Here is a 20,503-nt window from a genome sequence, read left to right on the forward strand (position 1 = left end):
TGCCTACGGAGCAGCAACAGGACTTGCCCCTCCCTACCTTCAGGCTATGCTGCAGGTTATGCTCAAACCCTACACCCCAACCTGAGTACTCCATTCTGCCACCTCTCATTTCTTAGCCCTTCCACCCCTACAGGAGGGCAGCTCCCACTTAGCCCAGTCCAAGCTCTTCTCTGTCCTGGCACCGCAATGGTGGAACCAGCTTTCCCCTGAAGCTAGGACAGCTGATTCCTTGCACATTTTCAAAAACATCTGAAACCCTACCTCTTCAAAGAGTATCTTAAATAATCCCAAAGCACCCCCCAGCACCCCCACCCCTCCCCCCCAAAAAAACATTTTGTGAACTAACACTGGCACTTGACTCTTTTCCCTCTTACTAGCTCTGACTTTGCTACATTTTTTAAGAAAAATGTACTTACTATTACTGTGATATATAGTTGTCCCACCTAGCTATCTTAAGATGAATGAACTAACTGCAAGTCACTCTGGATATGAGCATTGGCTAAATGACAAAAAGAAACATGGTAAATGATGACAGAACCTCTTGTCAATAGCTATCATACAGGGGAATGTCAAACCAGTGGTAATTGTGCATTCGTATAGGGACAGTTTAATATGTTTAATATGAATATAATACGCATCCTGATGTCAACAGAGCACTCTAGAAATATTGTCAATTAGACATAAACAGCCTAAACTACCTGGAATTTATTGGATGGATGTAAGCTACTCGAACGGCAGATGTGTGTTATTGGACCAGAATGAATCTATTCAAAGCTTCCAAATCCCGCCCCCTTAAAACAGCGAACCTCCTATGCATAATAAAAAAAGTCCACCCACTTGGAGGCGCGCGGGGAGAGCCATGGGATGCCTCGAGAAATGGAATCTCCCATTTGAGCTACACGTATTGGCTAGTCTATTTTGCAACCACTGATCGGGATATTAGACAATAGTCTGCGCAAAATCTGGTTGGATACATATAGCCTACCCCTGAGTCACTTTCCGTCGCTAGGCTACTCCTTACCTAACGTAGCAGGCGTAAAGGCTACTCCGAACAGCTCAAAGGAGTGACTAAATGTGCCATTTGGCAAGTGTAGGCTATAGCACGTGCAGCTTGACTACTGCATTTGGAACTCAATTAGGGTGTGTGTGTTTTTTATTGCGCAAGTGCGCACTTGATGTTGGTCTGTAGACACTCCATTTATCTTCGATTCAGATTCAACTGTAGTTGCATCACATTGGCTACTTTAGACAAGACACCAATAGCTTCGTAAGGAAATCATCGTTTGAAATGCCATGCGAAATTGCATCCAAGCATCTCAGCAGTTGTTATTTACGCTACATAACAGGATTTTACAAAATATATTGGCAAATTCCAATAAATTAAAACGCAGCAAGAACTCAATTAATCATGTCTTGAATAGATATTGCTTTGTAAAGAATATTTCGATAAATCTACAAAACACAGTTGATCAAGAAAGGCACACTTTCGACAAAAAAAACCCATCACTCACCTCTCTTCTCTCTCTTGCGTTCTCTTGCATATTTCTCACCCCCAGCCCTCGTTGCTGTGGCTTATTCACTTCGGTGTGTCACCCACGCATTGCTCCGACTCCATCTCCAGAAGGGGGAAGGGGTGGGGGCTGCTGGGTATATGCGTTTGTGACGAATCCCAGGGCTTCAAAGACTGAAACCAGGTCCAGCACCCGGACCGCAGACACACCGGCAAGGACACTCCAAACTGGGATGAACGATGGGTGCTGCCTAAACGCGCGCACTGGAATCAAGACAGAACACCAGGAACTATCCTGATTTTACGCTTTCTTAGACCTTCACTTCACCTGGCGCCTGTGTCGATCGAAGCCAGCGAAATTGGAGAATAGCTTGATTACAAGGCTTCTACAATAAATTGGGATTTAAAAATATAGATTTTAAGAGCATCTCTTCAGAAACAAGGGGACCTTTGAATTTGGATCGACATACTGTTAAAAGCTACATGGACTGGATTTGTATTCATTTTACTCATATGAACTTTGGAATAAGGCAGTTTTGAATTGCAGGTCTTCTCAGACCTGTTCATTTCATCAAAATATCTACATTAGGCTATACATCGGCTACGCGCTCTTGAAATAATAAGTACAACGAACTTATTTGAATCAAGCTTGTGGAATTGTTGATTGTCTCTCGAAAGTATTGGAGCTTGGAACACGGAAGATATGCTTCAATGGAACTGTTAACTTTTTCAAGGTAAATAATAGTTTCATTTAATATATAGACACCTCAAAGTAACGAGTTATTGTTACTTGCAACCGAATGTGCTATGTCAATAACATAGTCTTATATTAATCCGACACGGGATCTATGCTTCTCGCGTCTTCCCTTGTGGCAATGTGTTTTTAAGAATGAAACATTTCTGTTTGATAACATATTTAGTGAATTTATTTTGCAACACCATGGTTCTAAGATAATTCTCGTTGATGACAGACTCGCAGCAAAGCCGAGGAGCTGGTCGGCAGTTTCAGGCAGGCAAGGGAGAGAGAAAATATCCGTCACTCATCACATCAACTTCTTCTAAACCCACTGGGCATTGCTCTTCCTTCCGTTCTGGTCCTTCTCAATTCGATTACTATAAGCTGTACAGCTTTGGAAATTGAGAATAGGGCCAGATGAATTTGCTCCGAGTAGCTTTTAGTTGTCCCGGTGTGGATTTAGGCAGTATCAACATGTCAAACAGACGCGCTTAGGGAATCACTGCGCGCCCAACTCCTAGCGCCCTCGCGGCGGACGCGGTCTCTAGTTGGCTAGTCGCTGTCCAAGGTACCTATCCAGTATTTCCGACAGACTGGATAGCAAAGTCGCCACAACGAATATCTACTGTGATTTCATGAGTTTTACCAAACCCTGGTATTTGTTTTTGATTAAATCAAAGGGACCTTTCCGGGATACAAATATGGCAAATCTTTTATATGATTTTGGAGATGCGTTTGTTGTGCATATTGATTGTTTCTCCAGATTTCTGTTATTATCTGCCTTGTTTGTCCATGGAAGGAATATCTCGGTGACTTTTTTACCCCTTCTCTCGCGTTCTCTTGTCTCTGCGTTTGGAAGTAGCTGCACATCGATAGACATGTAGCTCTCCATGGCGTGAAAAATGCATTATTTGAGAGCTCTACTCCACTTTTAAACTCTACATTTTCTTTATTTACTCACATGTTCAATAGTCCTTACTTAGTAGCACATTATTTATTATAACAATATAAGCTATTCTATCCCTATATGCAGAATAAAATAACTTGCTGATGTTTTCAGTTATTGTTATTCAGCTTGTGTTGATTTATGTGGCCATAACTTATAGCTACATGGCATGCAGTGAAAATGTGACACATTGTGATTCTACATGTTGGTAACGCAGTCATCCTCTCTCTGCTTTGCGGATCAGTAGTCACTGAACACTTTGGGGCGAGCGTGTGATGTGCAACTAAAGCTTCTGTATCAATACAGTGTTTTCCCTAGTCCTAAATAGCACTTATGGCCGGAATAAATAATACAACAATATTCTCCCCTTTAGGGAAATACGTAGGATGGTTTTAATATTTTCACCTAACCGCTTCTGGTGTAACTGCAACCTATTTCCACCCCCTTGACTTAAGTGAACGCTAAATGTCTCCGGACCAAGTCTCCCTCCCTGTGTGTAGGGCTAAATGAAGCGTTCAACAGCAGAGTGATTGAAAAGACAGAGACGGGGAGAAGACTATTTGCAGGAGCCTATTCGGTTCAATGCGCTCCGTGCTTTGCTGAATGGATGTCTCTTTAAGAACAGAGCGAGAAAGGCAATTGAAGTGCGCGCGCGCGTGCGTGCGTGCGAGTGTGTGTGTGTGTGTGTGTGTGTGTGTGTGTGTGTGTGTGTGTGTGTGTGTGTGTGTGTGTGTGTGTGTGTGTGCGTGTGCGTGCGAGAATTGGCGTTACATTTGGAGACAGATATCTGAAACTATTTGCGCATGGCTTTGGGGGTTAAGGATAAGAGTTAAACAGGAAGTTCCGTCTTCTTACCGTAGGGGGGAGTCTACAGACACTCAATCCACTCCGCGGGGGAGACGGGACTAACGGAGCATTGCAGCGCCAGAAATGATTCCTGAGCATCGGGTGGGGTTTTCACGGGATCTCCTCGGTGAAACGGAGCGAGTTGTGTCGGTGTAAAGACCCGTGTAGCCTATCTCTGTTCCTCCCGTGTTTTAAATAGCAGTACAGGTGTGAGATACTTCAACAGGTGAAGATCCAAGATGCGTGAAAGGCCCTGTTGAACAAAGCATTAATATGTCATACACGTTCCTATTATTTTTCAGTTATAACATTCAATCTGTGGGCTAGTAGCCTAGTAATGACACATCTTGATGCCTGTCCTTGCCTCACCATTCACCATTCTTCTCTACATTATTTTAGGACTACCACACCACTTTCAAGGAATTCAGGGATATCAGGTAGTGCCTTGTCAAAGGCCTGTAAGAGTAGGACTGGCCACACACACCCTGCAGCCACTGATAGTATATAGTATATATAGTGTGATAGTATGAGTCTTTTAGAAGACACAGGGATTATAAATAGGCCTAGCCTCCACAGGAGCCTTCTGACTGGCAGGCAGGCAATCTTTGAGTCATGGACAGACCGGGCTGAGCAAGCACAGCACACAGGCCCTTTGAGAAGCAACCATGCATGTCTTTTAACCTAGAAGTCCTCCTTTGTTTTTGTATCTCGTATCCAAGCCTCATCTGCAAATACTCCGGTCCCAACCTCTCCCCTCCCTCTCTTTTCACTCTCTTCTCCTCCCTCTCTTTTCACTCTCTTCTCCTCCCTCTCTTTTCCTCTCCTCCTCCCTCCATCAGCCCTTAGCCTTACATAAACCTGGTCTGTCTAAACCTCAGTGCCACCACACACAACCTGAAATGGAAAACACACAGTGGGATAGAGACAAGAGAGGGATGAAGAGACAGAGACATAGGGATTGAAATAGAGGAGAGACATGAGGGGAAGAAAGAGAAGGAGAGAGATAAAAGGTAGATTAAAGGCAAGCGAGAGAGCGAGGGACCATAGAGAGAGTGTTTATGATGGATGGAGACAGACATACCCATTCTGCTTTCTTTGTCTGTTACACACAAACACACATTCACACACACACACATTCACACACACGCACACACACCCGCGCACACACACCCGCACACACACACACACACACACACACACACACACACACACACACACACACACACACACACCCTAGAGAGAAACACAAATCTCCCTCTTCTTTAATGTTGGTGGTAATGGTTTAGTGACAGGACAGTGGAGAGTTCCATCGCCGCGAGCGTTGTACTCTTCGAGGTTACTGCCCAGATCATGCCTATCCATTGGCTCGCCTAATTAGTGTCTAAAATAGGGGCTAGGGTTGCTGGGTGATGAGGCCTAGCCAACATGCATCGTGAGGACGCAGGGCCAGGGAGGGGAACTCTGGGCGAGGGCAGGCAACAGTTACAAAGTCCACATGTTACACTAGGAGACTGATCAACGACTGACCAGACTGATCATCATCTGTACATGTATCACTCCAGTGTTAATGCTAAATTGTAATTATTTTCGCCTCTATGGCCTATTTATTGCCTACCTCCCTACTCTTCTACATTTGCACACACTACATAGATCCTTGTATTTTTCTTTTCTTTTGTGTTATTGACTGTACGTTTGTTTATGTGTAACTCTGTGTTGTTGTTTTTGTCGCACTGCTTTGCTTCATCTTGGCCAGGTCGCAGTTGTAAATGAGAACTTGTTCTCAACTGGCCTACCTGGTTAAATAAAGGTGAAATAAATAAATTAAAAACAAGGCTAACTAACTCTGACCATCAACACAACATCACACAGAGTGATGATATCCATCCTTTGAGACAGACATGCTTGTTTGTGTTTTCGTGTTTGGGCCTGTTGTGTGAAGCAGTCGTAAGGCTTCCTCATTAAACATTTACCCTTCTCTGACGCTAGCTCTCCATCACGCAAGGATAGAGTCTTCAGTTGCCACATCACTGGGCTTGTAGTGTGTTTTAGAGCAAATCATTCTATATATTGAAGCAATATGAGCTCAGAGGAAAAGTAAAGTAACGTTGTTATAAACTGTATGCCAAGGAATGTTCTTGTTTTTTAATGAATTGGATCTCACTTTCTCTTTCCTGCTCTTCTACAGCTGACCAAACAGGCTCTGAACTGCAGTGCAGTAAGACATGCTATTGAATTAGCAGGAGTTCTTTTGCCTGCTACGTTTTTTACTTGGTGTTTAATGGGGGTGAGAAGGGAATGAGGTAGAGAGAAACACCTTCACACCTCTTATACGTGTGTGTGTGTGTGTGTGTGTGTGTGTGTGTGTGTGTGTGTGTGTGTGTGTGTGTGTGTGTGTGTGTGTGTGTGTGTGTGTGTGTGTGTGTGTGTGTATGTGTGTGTATGTGTGTACCCATGCTGAATGTGCAATGAGTCCCTAAGACAGAATGTACACTTGAGCCATGCATCATTGTATCCCTCCAATACGATGTGATGCCTTGTTAGAAAACCTTTTTTAGACTAAGTTTTAGACAACAAGTTTGTGTGTCTGTTAGTGGTTGCTGTGAGTGTGAATCATTGTAATGTAAAATAAAGTCAAGGTAAAGTTGTAGTCTTGTTGCAACAGACAGCAGGCATGTAGGCAGGAGTATAGGGTTTGAAGGAGAGAAATGACACTGACATCAGACACACAGACAAACACACAGGCATGCTCTCTCTTCTCTCCTTCTCTCTCACTCTCTCTCTCTCTCTCACTCACACACACACACACACACACACACACACGCTCTCTCTTCTCTCCTTCTCTCTCACTCACTCACTCTCTCTCTCAATCACACACACACACACACACACACACACACACACACACACACACACACACACACACACACACACACACACACACACACACACACACACACACACACACACACATGCTCTCTCTTCTCTCCTTCTCTCTCACTCTCTCTCTCACACACACACACTCACACACACACAACACATACTGTACACAGATGCTCTGGCGTAGAAATCACAGATGGCTGTCTTTCTGCTTCCTCCACAGTTTTCTTTCAGGGGTTGTGACCTTCTGTTGGGGTAGAGAACAGCCCAGAATGTCAGTTCTATTGGATGGGTTTATTACATTCAGCTATCTGTATTTTAGCTTTCTATTATAGCTTTATGTTGATGTGGACTGTTAAATTGTGGTTATAAAGGATATGTGGCTATTGTGTCTACATTAGAGGTACATTTCAATTTTAATTTCCATATACAAATTGCAATTCTGTTTGTTCATATTGGTTGTTGTTTTTTTCTGAAAAAGAAATATGAATTATTCTTACCAGCTTTCATTTTGTTTGAAAAACCCAATGATAAAAGACAGGTTATTGTATCCAGTGATTTCTCCCCACTCTGTCTGTATACACCCTGATAAGAAAAAGGCATGGTTGTGCTTTGATCTCAAGTCCCATAGATAATCATCTGTATCAGAGACCACATCTCAGTGAGTCTCCATTCAATCCCCTCTGATTCCTCTATGATCTAGTTAGCTTAGCGTCAACGCAGGAACTCATCAGAGTTACCTCTATTCTCCACTCTAATTGGTTGACTGAGCATCATGGTATCATTAAAATCATTCAATTCATTAATATGCTGAAAGCTGTATCATTAGAAAAAATGTCAAAATGCTGAAAGCCGTTGTACATAGGCTCAAATAATCTGTTTATATTTTTGGAAGTTGACATGTAGTCTACCTCACTTTCATACAGCGGATAATTCATTTGATCGTGGACTTGAAAGTGAGTAGGGTTGCAAAATTCCTGGAACCGTCATTAAATTCTCTGTTTTTCTTCCTCAGAAATCCCAGATGGAGGTTTCCCGGTATCAGGAGGGAATAACCAGGAAATCCGAAATCCTACAACCAGGATCTCTTGGAAACTGACGTTTTTGAAAGTTCCAGGAATTTTGCAACCCTAAAAGTGAGTGTTCTTATAGGCTGCAGTTGTTTTAAGCTTGTCCATATTGGAATTATAACACTGAGTGGTAGCACTCAGAACCATACTTAATTCCACATGTTGCAACAGAAAAGAGAAGATAAGGATGTAGTAAGGTTTATTTGAGCTTGCACACATTCACAGCTGAAAGCTGAATTACAGTATACAGACAAAAGGAAAGAAAAAAATAAGATTTTAGGGGGAAATGAAGAGTTGATATAGATAAAGTTGAATTAGCATAAATGTCTGATCGTGTGACATAGTATGTTATGATGTTCTATGTCTGAATACTGATGTAAATAAGGTATTTCTGTTTTTTATTTGTAATACATTTGCATAAAAAAATCTAAAAACCAGTTTTTGCTTTGTCATTATGGGGTAACATGTGTAGATCGATGAGGGAAAACCTTTGTTTAATCCATGTTAGAATAAGGCTGTAACGTAACAAAATGTGGAAAAAGTCAAGGAGTCTGAATACTTTCCAAATGCACTGTATATCTTATACCCAACATACTAAAACAGGGCCCAACGGGCTGTCCTGAAGGTTGGGTGCTGTTTTTGTATGTTGGCTTCATTTGGGCATCATACACTACATTAGTGAAGGTGTACTGACAGCCACATGTATTGTCTTTGACCTTATCATCTGTAGATCTTGTATATTCTATCCTGAAAAAATATACTGTTTCAGTTTCAATGGACACAGTACTTTATTGATCCCCATAGTGGGAATCTGTTTGTTAATTTAATGTTGTCAATACGTAAGGCGCTGCTCTGCATGGTTTTACAGGTGACTGTTCTATGAGATGGGTATCATGCTGTGTAAATGTGCTGTGCTTAGAAAAATCACATGCTTAGCTGCTATTGTTGAGTCTGGTCTGCATAATCTGGAGTACGCGCCGCTGGATAATCACAGCCGGGTTTTTCTTTTCCTTCTACATGTGTTTATGCAAGTTTATGCAGGCAACATTGAAAGTCCTGCAGTAATCTCCCTATAATCATAGACCCGTGCATCTCCCATCCCCACTATCCTATTCTAGAGTTTCCGAACAGATGTTAGCTAGCGCTCAGCTGCGGAAGGATTGTCATTATCATAAAAAAAAGGCATAAAAAGCAGTCCCAACCAAACGGCCGTATCGGATCCAGAGTACATCTGTTAGTCATTTGTCTTACATTAGTTAAATTGTTTACTACATACTGCATTTGTCTCTACAACAGAAGAGTGACAACATCTGGTTCAGAAGTGCTGACTGTCCAGTCTGCCATAGTCAGCTACTATGGAAGAGTTCTTGTGAAGTGAAGCATGTGTTTGTCTGTGACCTCAAACGTTCCGTTTCATTTAGTCCAACATGTTTGTTTTGTTTTAGACGACGCTAGCTGCAGCTGAGCGTGTGGACTGTACTCTGTGGTTCTAGGCCTACTGGGCATGTTCTGTAGTTTGGGTGCTCTTGAGTGTCCCTATATAGCGATTAGGGTCCGATGCCTATGTGTGGCATATTGGACATTGCCTTTGTGTGTTTGGTAAATACTTCGAGATTTACTGTCTCCTCTCCCCTCCTCTCCCCTCCTCTCCTCTCCTCCTATCCTACCCTTCCCTCCGTGCCCCTCTCTGTATCTCTGTGGAGGACAGTGTTGATGGATGGGCTGGGTCAGTGTGGAGTGTTTGACAGTGATAGCCTCTGTCACTGCTCAGACAGTGTGCTTGTCCCTCTTATCTTTCCCCCCCTCTCTATCTCCCTAACTTTCCTCAGACCCTCTCTGGATTATTGGCAGTTGTCTGAGGATACTGAGGCTGAGTATTCCTCTGTGGGATGATTGGATCATGTGGATATAGGGGGTAGTGGAGTGATGGTTGCAGAAGGGTGTAAGTAAAGAAGTAGATGTGGAGGGATGGAAAGAGGGATGGGGTGAGTGAGAGGGATAGAGGGAGAGAGAGGTGGGCAGACTGATAGTGTCACTGGATCATTCATTCAATGTTATCTGCACAGCCATGTGGTGTACAGAATCAATAATTGGTCTGTTATCCGCACAAAAAACTAAATTGAAGGTAATTTGCATACGCTCCTGATGCATATTTTCAGTTTTCTGTCATCTATTGCATTCAGTATTTGTGTTTTGGGAAAGGCAATGCGTCCCATGCTGCTACGACAACCTTGCTGTTATATTATATGACCGGAGTAATAGAGGGTAGAACTGGAAGGTTTGGTTTGAAGGAAGGGCAGCTAGTCCTGTACATGTTGTTGTTTAGTGGCAGTGGGGTCACACACACGCGCACACACACACACACACACACACACACACACACACACACACACACACACACACACACACACACACACACACACACACACACACACACACACACACACACACACACACACACACACACACACACAGTGTAATCAGCCACATTCACCATGGAGCTCTGCCAGGGCCAGAGCTGTCACCACATACACACCCCTGTTCTACTAATGTCACCAGAGCTCGGTGTGTGTGTGTTTGTGCTACCACCCCCTCCATACACACTTACATCACTACTGTGCGGCCCATCCTATATCATTCCCACATGACCATCCAGCTCCCTGGGGTTGTATGGAGTAAGAGACAGAAGTACATTGCCGCTGTATACAAATGGAAGATGTATTTTATTTTGGTACATATGGAGGAAGCCAGGAAGATTTCTATTCCATTCCCAGTGCAGGAAGATGCACATTTCATTTCAGTATGTATGAGTAGATGTGCATAGCCTTTGGATACATATGGAATCAGGGATATCAGAAGCATATTACACAAAGGGCCTGTATAGCCGTACAGGATCTATGGTCTAACCCTTGGGGAGAGGACTGTGATGAAGCTTTAGTAATAGTTGTTAACTTGGGTAATTGTGCCCCAAAGCCATGTCATGTTTTTTTGAGTATGATGATGAGCAATATCACACTAAATCCTTCTGGCATGGTAAAAGAGAGACAGAGGGATGGAGTGAGATGGATAGAGAAAGACAGAGAGAGAGGGAAATGGAGAGGGAATGGGGGAGCGAGAAAGAGAGGGAGAGAAGGAGAGGGATAGAGAGAAAGAGAGGGAGAAAGAGAGGAAAGGGAGAGGGAATTGAAGAGGGAGAAAGAGAGGGAGCGATGGAGAGAGAGAACGAGAGGGAGAAAGTGAGAGAAAGAAAGGGAGAGTAGGAGAGGGAGAGAGAGAAAGAGAGGGAAAGGGAGTCTAGGCAATTGGTTGTCCAGAGCTCATGTTCTAAGCCTTAAAAGAGAAGGAAAGGGGCAGAGGACAGAAGATGAGGTAGGCTATGCTCTCTATTTACTCTCCTATCACACGCACACACACACACACACACACACACACACACACACACACACACACACACACACACACACACACACACACACAGACACACACACACACACACACACACACACACACATACATGCACACTCATGCACGCACACACGCACACACACATACATGCACACTCATGCACGCACACACGCACGCACATGCAAATACGGACACACAGTGAGTTATTTTAGTCAAGAACTAATTTATTTGTTTGTGTATATGTGAGCCATTTGCAATCGTTAGGCTGCAGGTGACAGTGGTAAATATTCTGCCATTGATTTGTAGTATACTGTATATGGATATCAGGCCCTCCCTGGGATCCCCGGACTAAAATAAGCTTTGTTTGGCAGCTCAGCACTTGTAAATCTGCCTGTGACATTTTGATAGCGGGCGACACACCGGGGGGAGAGAAAATATCATTAGGGGAGGGCAGGATTAAAATCTGTCACTCAAGACTCCATTATCGACACAATGAGCATGAGGCGCTCCAGGAAGACGCCGCTGTCGCCGGGAGACAGACAGACAGCCATCAGCAAGTTAAACGACAGGAAAATAAAAAAGAGAAGGATGGAGTTTAAAGGGGAAGAGAAGGTGTGAACTTGGGGGTGTGTGGTCTTGTCAGTCAGGGTAGTTGTGGGTAAACAGAAAGTGGTAAATATTTCAGCCGTCATGGCAGAGTGTGGTTAGCTGGTCCTGTCTGAATGGTAATGAAGGAAGAGGAGGAAGAGGAGGAGAGAGAGAGACCGTCTCAATAGAGCCCTTCAGTCCTGGACTGGGAACCTCTACTGCCTGCCTGCCTGCCTGCCTGCGTGCGCACACACACACACACACACACACACACACACACACACACACACACACACACACACACACACACACACACACACACACACACACACACACACACACACACACACACACACACAATCGCAGACCCGTGGCACCCCAGCTGAGTGGAGATTCCCACAGGACAGGGCTGCTCTGTGTGTCCTCATTGTGCCCTCTCTCTATTCCCAGACCTCTGGTCTCCCTGGTCTCTGTCTCTATTCCCAGGCCTCTGGTATCCCTGGTCTCTGTCTCTATTCCCAGGACTCTGGTCTCCCTGGTCTCTGTCTCTATTCCCAGGCCTCTTTCTAATACTCTAGTGTCCCTAAGGGGCCCATGATAAAGCCTACCCAAAGCCTAGTCATCAGCTTATTATTCATACTCAAAGCCCCATCAGTCTAGTCATCATATTTAAAAGCCTGCTTAGTCATCACTTTCAAGGCCCAGTCATCTCTGGATCTTCTACTGACTTCCATTTGTCATCATCACTCGCTTATGTAACTCTACATCAGGGGTAGGCAACTAGATTCAGCCGAAAGATGATTTTTGTCAGTGCGGATGGTTGGGGGCCGGAACATACATAGCTATAATCATTTGTACACTCCAAATGACCACAACTAAGAACAAAAAGAGATTGAATTTGAAAATAACAATTGTTTCATACCTTGATTGCATTGAGACACAATCATGTATGTCCCTCTTTGGATTTGTGGGAATACTTGGGATTTTCTAAATAAATCTTTTTTTAAGCTGAATTGCTTGTGATTTTACAGTATTTTTTTAAACCAAAAACCAAAATCACATGTATAATATATACAGTACCAGTCAAATGTTTGGACACACCTACTCATTCCAGGGTTTTTCTTTATTTTTACTATTTTCTACATTGTAGAATAATACTGAAGACATGAAAACAATTTGAGATTCTTCAAAGTAGCCACCCTTTGCCTTGATGACAGCTTTGCACACTCTTTGCATTTTCTCAACCAGCTTCATGAGGTAGTCACCTGGAATGCACTTAATTTAAAAGGTGTGCATTGTTAAAAGTTAATTTGTGGAATTTCCTTCCTTCTTAATGCGTTTGGGCCAATCAGTTGTGTTGTGACAAGGTAGGGGTGGTATACAGAAGATAGCCCTATTTGGTAAAAGACCAAGTCCCTACTATGGCAAGAACAGCTCAAATAAACAAAGAGAAACGACAGTCCATTATTATATGACATGAAGGCCAGTCAATCCAGAAAATTTCAAGAACTTTAAAGTTTCTTCAAGTGCAGTCACAAAAACCATCAAGCTCTATGATGAAACTGGCTCTCATGAGGACCGCCACAGGAATGGAAAACCCAGAGTTACCTCTGCTGCAGAGGATACGTTCATTAGAGGTAACTGCACCTCAGATTGCAGCCCAAATAAATACTTCACAGAGTTCAAGTAACAGACACATCTCAACATCAACTGTTCAGAGGAGACTGTGTGAATCAGGCCTTCATGGTCGAATTGCTGCAAAGAAACCACTACTAAAGGACACCAATAATAATAAGAGACTTGCTTGGGCCAAGAAACACGAGCAATGGACAATAGACCGGTGTAAATCTGTCTTTTGGTCTGATGAATCCAAATTTGAGATTTGTGGTGCCAAACGGCGTGTCTTTGTGAGACGCAGAATAGGTGAACGGTTGATCTCCACATGTGTGGTTCCCATCGTGAAGCATGGAGGAGGAGGTGTGATGGTGCTTTGCTGGTGCCACTGTCTGTGAATTATTCAGAATTCAAGGCACACTTAACCAACATGGCTACCACAGCATTCTGCAGCAATACGCCATCCTTTCTGGGTTGCACTTAGTGGGACTATCATTTGTTTTTCAATGGGACAATGACCCAGCACACCTCCAGGCTGTGTTAGGGCTATTTGACCAAGAAAGAGAGTGATGGAGTGCTGCATCTTTCACACCCTGATCTGTTTCACCTGTCCTTGTGCTTGTCTCCACCTCCTCCTGGTGTCACCCATCTTCCCCATTATCCCCTGGGTATTTAAACCTGTGTTTTCGGTCTGTCTGTGCCAGTTCGTCTTGTATGTTCCAAGTCAACCAGCGAGTTTTTTCCGTGCTCCTGCCTTCTCTATTCTCTTTTGCTAGTCCTCCCGGTTTTGACCCTTTCCTGTTTTCTGGACTCTGTACCCGCCTGCCTGACCATTCTGCCTGCCCTGACCTCGAGCCTGCCTGCCACACTGTACCTCCTGAACTCTGAACAGGTTTTGACCTTTTGCCTGTCCACGACCATTCTCTTGCCTACCCCTTTCGATTATTAATAAATATCAAAGACTCAAACCATCTGCCTCCCGTGTATGCATCTGGGTCTCGCCTTGTGCCCTTATAGCATCAGATGACCTGGCCTCCACACTCACCCAACCTCAACCCAATTGAGATGGTTTGGGATGAGTTGGAATGCGGAGTGAAGGAAAAGAAACCAACAAGTGCTCAGCATATGTGGGAACTCCATCAAGACTGTTGGAAAAGTATTCCAGGTGAAGCTGGTTGAGAGAATGCCAAGAGTGTGCAAAGCTGTCATCAAGGCAAAGGGTGGCTACTTTGTAGAATCTAAAATATATTTTGATTTGTTCAACACTTTTTTGGTTAATACATATTATTTCATATTGTTGATGTCTTCACTATTATTCTACAATGTAGAAAATAGTAAAAATGAAGGAAAAACCCTTAAAAGAGTAGGTGTGTCCAAACTTTTGACTGGTACTGTATATATATATATATATATATATATATATATACACTACTCAAAAAAATAAAGGGAACACTTAAACAACACAATGTAACTCCAAGTCAATCACACTTCTGTGAAATCAAACTGTCCACTTAGGAAGCAACACTGATTGACAATACATTTCACATGCTGTTGTGCAAATGGAATAGACAACAGGTGGAAATTATAGGCAATTAGCAAGACACCCCCAATAAGGAGTGGTTCTGCAGGTGGGAACCACAGACCACTTCTCAGTTCCTATGCTTCCTGGCTGATGTTTTGGTCACTTTTGAATGCTGGCGGTGCTTTCACTTTAGTGGTAGCATGAGACGGAGTCTACAACCCACACAAGTGGCTCAGGTAGTGCAGCTCATCCAGGATGGCACATCAATGCGAGCTGTGGCAAGAAGGTTTGCTGTGTCTGTCAGCGTAGTGTCCAGAGCATGGAGGCGCTACCAGGAGACAGGCTAGTATATCAGGAGACGTGGAGGAGGCCATAGGAGGGCAACAACCCAGCAGCAGGACCGCTACCTCCGCCTTTGTGCAAGGAGGAGCAGGAGGAGCACTGCCAGAGCCCTGCAAAATGACCTCCAGCAGGCCACAAATGTGCATGTGTCTGCTCAAACGGTCAGAAACAGACTCCATGAGGGTGGCTTGAGGGCCCGACGTCCACAGGTGGGGGTTGTGCTTACAGCCCAACACCATGCAGGACGTTTGACATTTGCCAGAGAACACCAAGATTGGCAAATTCGCCACTGGCGCCCTGTGCTCTTCACAGATGAAAGCAGGATCACACTGAGCACGTGACAGACGTGACAGAGTCTGGAGACGCCGTGTAGAATGTTCTGCTGCCTGCAACATCCTCCAGCATGACCGGTTTGGCGGTGAGTCAGTCATGGTGTGGGGTGGCATTTCTTTGGGGGGCCGCACAGCCCTCCATGTGCTCGCCAGAGGTAGCCTGACTGCCATTAGGTACCGAGATGAGATCCTCAGACCCCTTGTGAGACCATATGCTGGTGCGGTTGGCCCTGGGTTCCTCCTAATGCAAGATAATGCTAGACCTCATGTGGCTGGAGTGTGTCAGCAGTTCCTGCAAGAGGAAGGCATTGATGCTATGGACTGGCCCGTTCCCCAGACCTGGATCCAATTGAGCACATCTGGGACATCATGTCTCACTCCATCCACCAACGCCAAGTTGCACCACAGACTGTCCAGGAGTTGGCGGATGCTTTAGTCCAGGTCTGGGAGGAGATCCCTCAGGAGACCATCCGCCACCTCATCAGGAGCATGCCCAGGTGTTGTAGGGAGGTCATACAGGCACGTGGAGGCCACACACACTACTGAGCCTAACTTTGACTTGTTTTAAGGACATTACATCAAAGTTGGATCAGCCTGTAGTGTGCTTTTCCACTTTAATTTTGAGTGTGACTCCAAATCCAGACCTCCATGGGTTGATAAATTGGATTTCCATTGATTATTTTTGTGTGATTTTGTTGTCAGCACATTCAACTATGTAAAGAAAAAAGTATTTAATAAGATTATTTCTTTCATTCAGATCTAGGACGTGTTGTTTAAGTGTTCCCTTTATTTTTTTGAGCAGTATATATATATATAGAGAGAGAGATATATACACACAGGACAGGGCTGCTCTCTGTGTCCTCATTGTGCCCTCTCTCTATTCTATATTATCTCTATTCTCTTTATTTATTTAATTATTTTTGTACTTTTAATTTATATATTTATATTTTTGGTTCGAAAATGTGACTCCACCTGGATTCGGTCTTATGTTGCAAAATTTGAAATGGTGTTTTTTACATTGGATAAAAGTAGAGACTCAGAGCTACAAAATGGTATATCATACACTGCATTTGAGGAACAATGGGAAACTAATTCTGCTTTGAAAGTTGATCAAGTTGTAAACTCACTTTTGAGAAAATCACCTTTGAATGTTTTGGTATGCAGTGAAGAGCTCTTCTTTGTCTACCTCATTAACCTCTATGGGCTAGGTGGGACGCTAGCGTGCCACCCGTGGTGCACTCCATCAACAGCAGGTGCATTTCAAGAGCGGCAAATTTGAATCCAAATAAATGTCAAAATTCAAATTTTTCAAAAATACAACTATTTTACACCATTTGAAAGATAAACATCTCCTTAATCTAACCACGTTTTACGATTTCAAAAAGGTTTTACGGCGAAAGCATAAATTTAGAGTATGTTAGGACAGTACATTTACAAGAGTTGTGTGTAATGTTTTGTCAAGTCAAAGACAGGGTCACCAAAACCATAAAACCAGCTAAAATGATGCACTAACCTTTTACAATCTCCATCAGATGACACTCCTAGGACATTATGTTAGACAATGCATGCATTTTTAGTTCTATCAAGTTCATATTTATATCCAAAAACAGCGTTTTACTATGGCATTGATGTTGAGGAAATCGTTTCCCTCCAATAACCGGCAGTCAAGTCAGCGTCACAAATTAAATAATTAAAATTAGAAAACATTGGTAAAATATTATATTGTCATTTAAAGAATTATAGATTTACATCTCTTGAACGCAATCAACTTGCCAGATTTAAAAATAACCTTACTGGGAAATCACACTTTGCAATAATCTGAGCACTGCGCCCAGAAAAATACGCGTTGCGATACAGACTAGACGTCATGTTGGGGAGATCTAAAATCGAAAATACTATGTAAATAATCCATTACCTTTGATTCTCTTCATCAGATGTCACTTCCAGGTATCACAGGTCCATAACGAATGTAGTTTTGTTCAAAAAAGCTCATCATTTATGTCCAAAAATCTCCGTCTTGTTAGCACATGATCTAAGCCAGCCGGACTTCTCGTCATGAACGAGGGGAAAAAAATATTTACGTTCGTTCAAACATGTCAAACGTTGTATAGCATAAATCATTAGGGCCTTTTTTAACCAGAACATGAATAATATTCAAGGTGGACGAATGCATACTCTTTTATAACGTATTGGAACGAGGGTACCCAACATGAACTCGCGCCAGGTGTCTAATGGGACATCATCGTTCCATGGCTCTTGTTCGGTCAGATCTCCCTCCAGAAGACTCAAAACACTTTGTAAAGGCTGGTGACATCTAGTGGAAGCAATAGGAAGTGCCAAAATATTCCTCAGCCCCTGTGTTTTTCAATGGGATAGGTTTAAAGTCAATACAACACATCAGGTATCCACTTCCTGTCAGAAAATGTCTCAGGGTTTTGCCTGCCAAATGAGTTCTGTTATACTCACAGACACCATTCAAACAGTTTTAGAAACTTTAGAGTGTTTTCTATCCATATATAATAAGTATATGCATATTCTAGTTACTGGGTAGGATTAGTAACCAGATTAAATCGGGTACATTTTTTTATCCAGACGTGCAAATGCTGCCCCCTAGCCCTAACAGGTTTTAAGCATTGTTCACACCCTCTTAAGCTTTAGCCCCACGCATCTCGTTTCGCTCGCACCCTTGACGCTCTGGCCGATGATTTGTTTACCTCTGGATAACATGAAAGCAGCCTAACCAGCTCTGCTGGCAACATTTTCATTACCCTTTTTTGCAGACGATTACGGACACCGGCCATATTCAACTGTTGTTGTACACACGTCACATAACGTTAGCTAACGAGCCAGCCAGCTAACGTTAGCTAGTTAAACAACAATGGACTGTGCTAACAATGCCACAGTGCTGGCAGCTAACCAACCAGAACTAGAAAAGCAAACAGCTTTGGGAATGCCCTGCCCCCCTACTGCCTACAGCACATCATCAGGGTACCATGGGATCTCTGTGCGTCTGACAGGATGTGAGGTGATGGGTGTCCCTGTGTCTGTATCTGGTTCTGATACTGTATCTGAGCTCCATATCACTCAGCGTGAACCACTTTAATCGGAGCTCACTAAAAATTTGAGTTCTGGTCTTTCTCTGAGCCTCTTTGTTGAGATATGTGGTGCATGGCTGGGAAATAGATCTAATTCACACACTCTGGGCAAGCACAAGGGGAGGAGTGGTGTGTAGTTAGGGGGAGAAGGGGGGGTTGGTTCGTACACAAGCGTGTGTATGTATGCACTATATGTGTGTGCGTGTGTGTGTGTGAGTGTGACAGCAGGGTAGTTCCCTGACAAGTGCAGTAACAAAGGCTAATTATCTGCAACATTTAAAGCCTGATTGTGTGTGACAAGCTTTCCCTGACATCTCCAGCAGGAGAAGTAACATGATTCAACCCCAAAATAGATTACTTCTACACAACGGCCTGGAACACAACGTGTGAAATTTGATTGCAACGCCTTAAATAATACAGGGAGGGAATATAGCCGAAATGTCTTGTTCATTAGCGCTCACTTTCTCTATCACACAAACACTCACACACTTTCTCTATCACACAAACACTCACACACAGGCAGACACTTTTTCTATAAACACAAACACTCACACACTTTCTCTATAAACACAAACACTCACACACTTCTCTATCACTAGCCACTTTAAACAATGCCACTTCAAATAATGTTTACATACCCTACATTACTAATTTCATATGTATATACTGTACTCTATACCATCTACTGCATCTTGCCATCTTGATGTAATGTATCACTAGCTACTTTAAACAATGCCACTTTTATATGTTTACATACCCTACATTACTCATCTCATATTTATATACTGTACTCTATACCATCTACTGCATCTTGCCATCTTGATGTAATGATGTATCACTAGCCACTTTAAACAATGCCACTTTTATATGTTTACATACCCTACATTACTCATCTCATATGTATATACTGTACTCTATACCATCCACTGCATCTTGCCTATGCCGTTCTATACCATCACTCATTCATATATATTTTTATGTACATATTCTTATTCATTCCTTTAGACTTGTGTGTATAAGGTAATTGTTGTGAAATTGTTAGGTCAGATTACCCGTTGGATATTACTGCATTGTCGGAACTAGAAGCACAAGCATTTCGCTACACTCGCATTAACATCTGCTAACCATGTGTATGTGACAAATAACATTTGATTTGATTTATCACACAAACACTCACACACAGGCAGACACTTTCTCTATAAACACAAACACTGACAAACCAGCAGACAGGCACTCACACTCTGATAGGCAAAATACACACAATTGCCATAGATATCCTACACTGATACACATAAACACACTTCCTCTCTCTCTCTCTTTCCCCCCAGATGTCCCATATTAAGTCATGGCAGATTCCCTGTAACAGACTGTTATTGTCTCAATGCTGTCAGACAGCTGATTTTGCAGTTAGTCCTGATACTGTATCAGTGTAGTGTATTCTGATACGGCTGGGGTTAGAACGTTGTTTTTGTCTGAAGCCAGAGTGTCTGTCAGGGTGTGAGGTCATGAACTTGTGAGGTCATGCAGTGAAGTCGTACTAATGTTGGCACATTGTGTTGCTAAGTCTTTTTCTTCTCTTTGATTGACAGTAATACCACATTGTAGGGGAGAGTGGGGTCA

At 43.1% G+C, this 20,503-nt stretch overlaps 1 protein-coding gene across 6 annotated transcripts in view; it reads left to right on the forward strand.

Moving 5' to 3' along the window:
* Positions 1-994: 994 nt before the first annotated feature.
* Positions 995-20,503, forward strand: part of LOC106605503 (adhesion G protein-coupled receptor B1) — a 95,026-nt gene continuing 75,517 nt past the window's right edge. For 3 of the 6 annotated variants that reach the window (XM_014201231.2, XM_014201233.2, XM_014201232.2), the window contains exons 1-2: positions 1,001-2,244; positions 7,931-8,051. The gene's annotated coding sequence lies outside the window, so the exon portion shown is untranslated. Of the gene's footprint in view, positions 2,245-7,930; positions 8,052-20,503 lie in introns of all 6 variants that reach the window. The other 3 variants (XM_014201235.2, XM_014201238.2, XM_014201234.2) reach the window with 2 other exon arrangements.

The sequence above is a fragment of the Salmo salar genome, chromosome ssa05, assembly GCF_905237065.1.
Source record: "Salmo salar chromosome ssa05, Ssal_v3.1, whole genome shotgun sequence".
Lineage (NCBI taxonomy): Eukaryota > Metazoa > Chordata > Actinopteri > Salmoniformes > Salmonidae > Salmo > Salmo salar.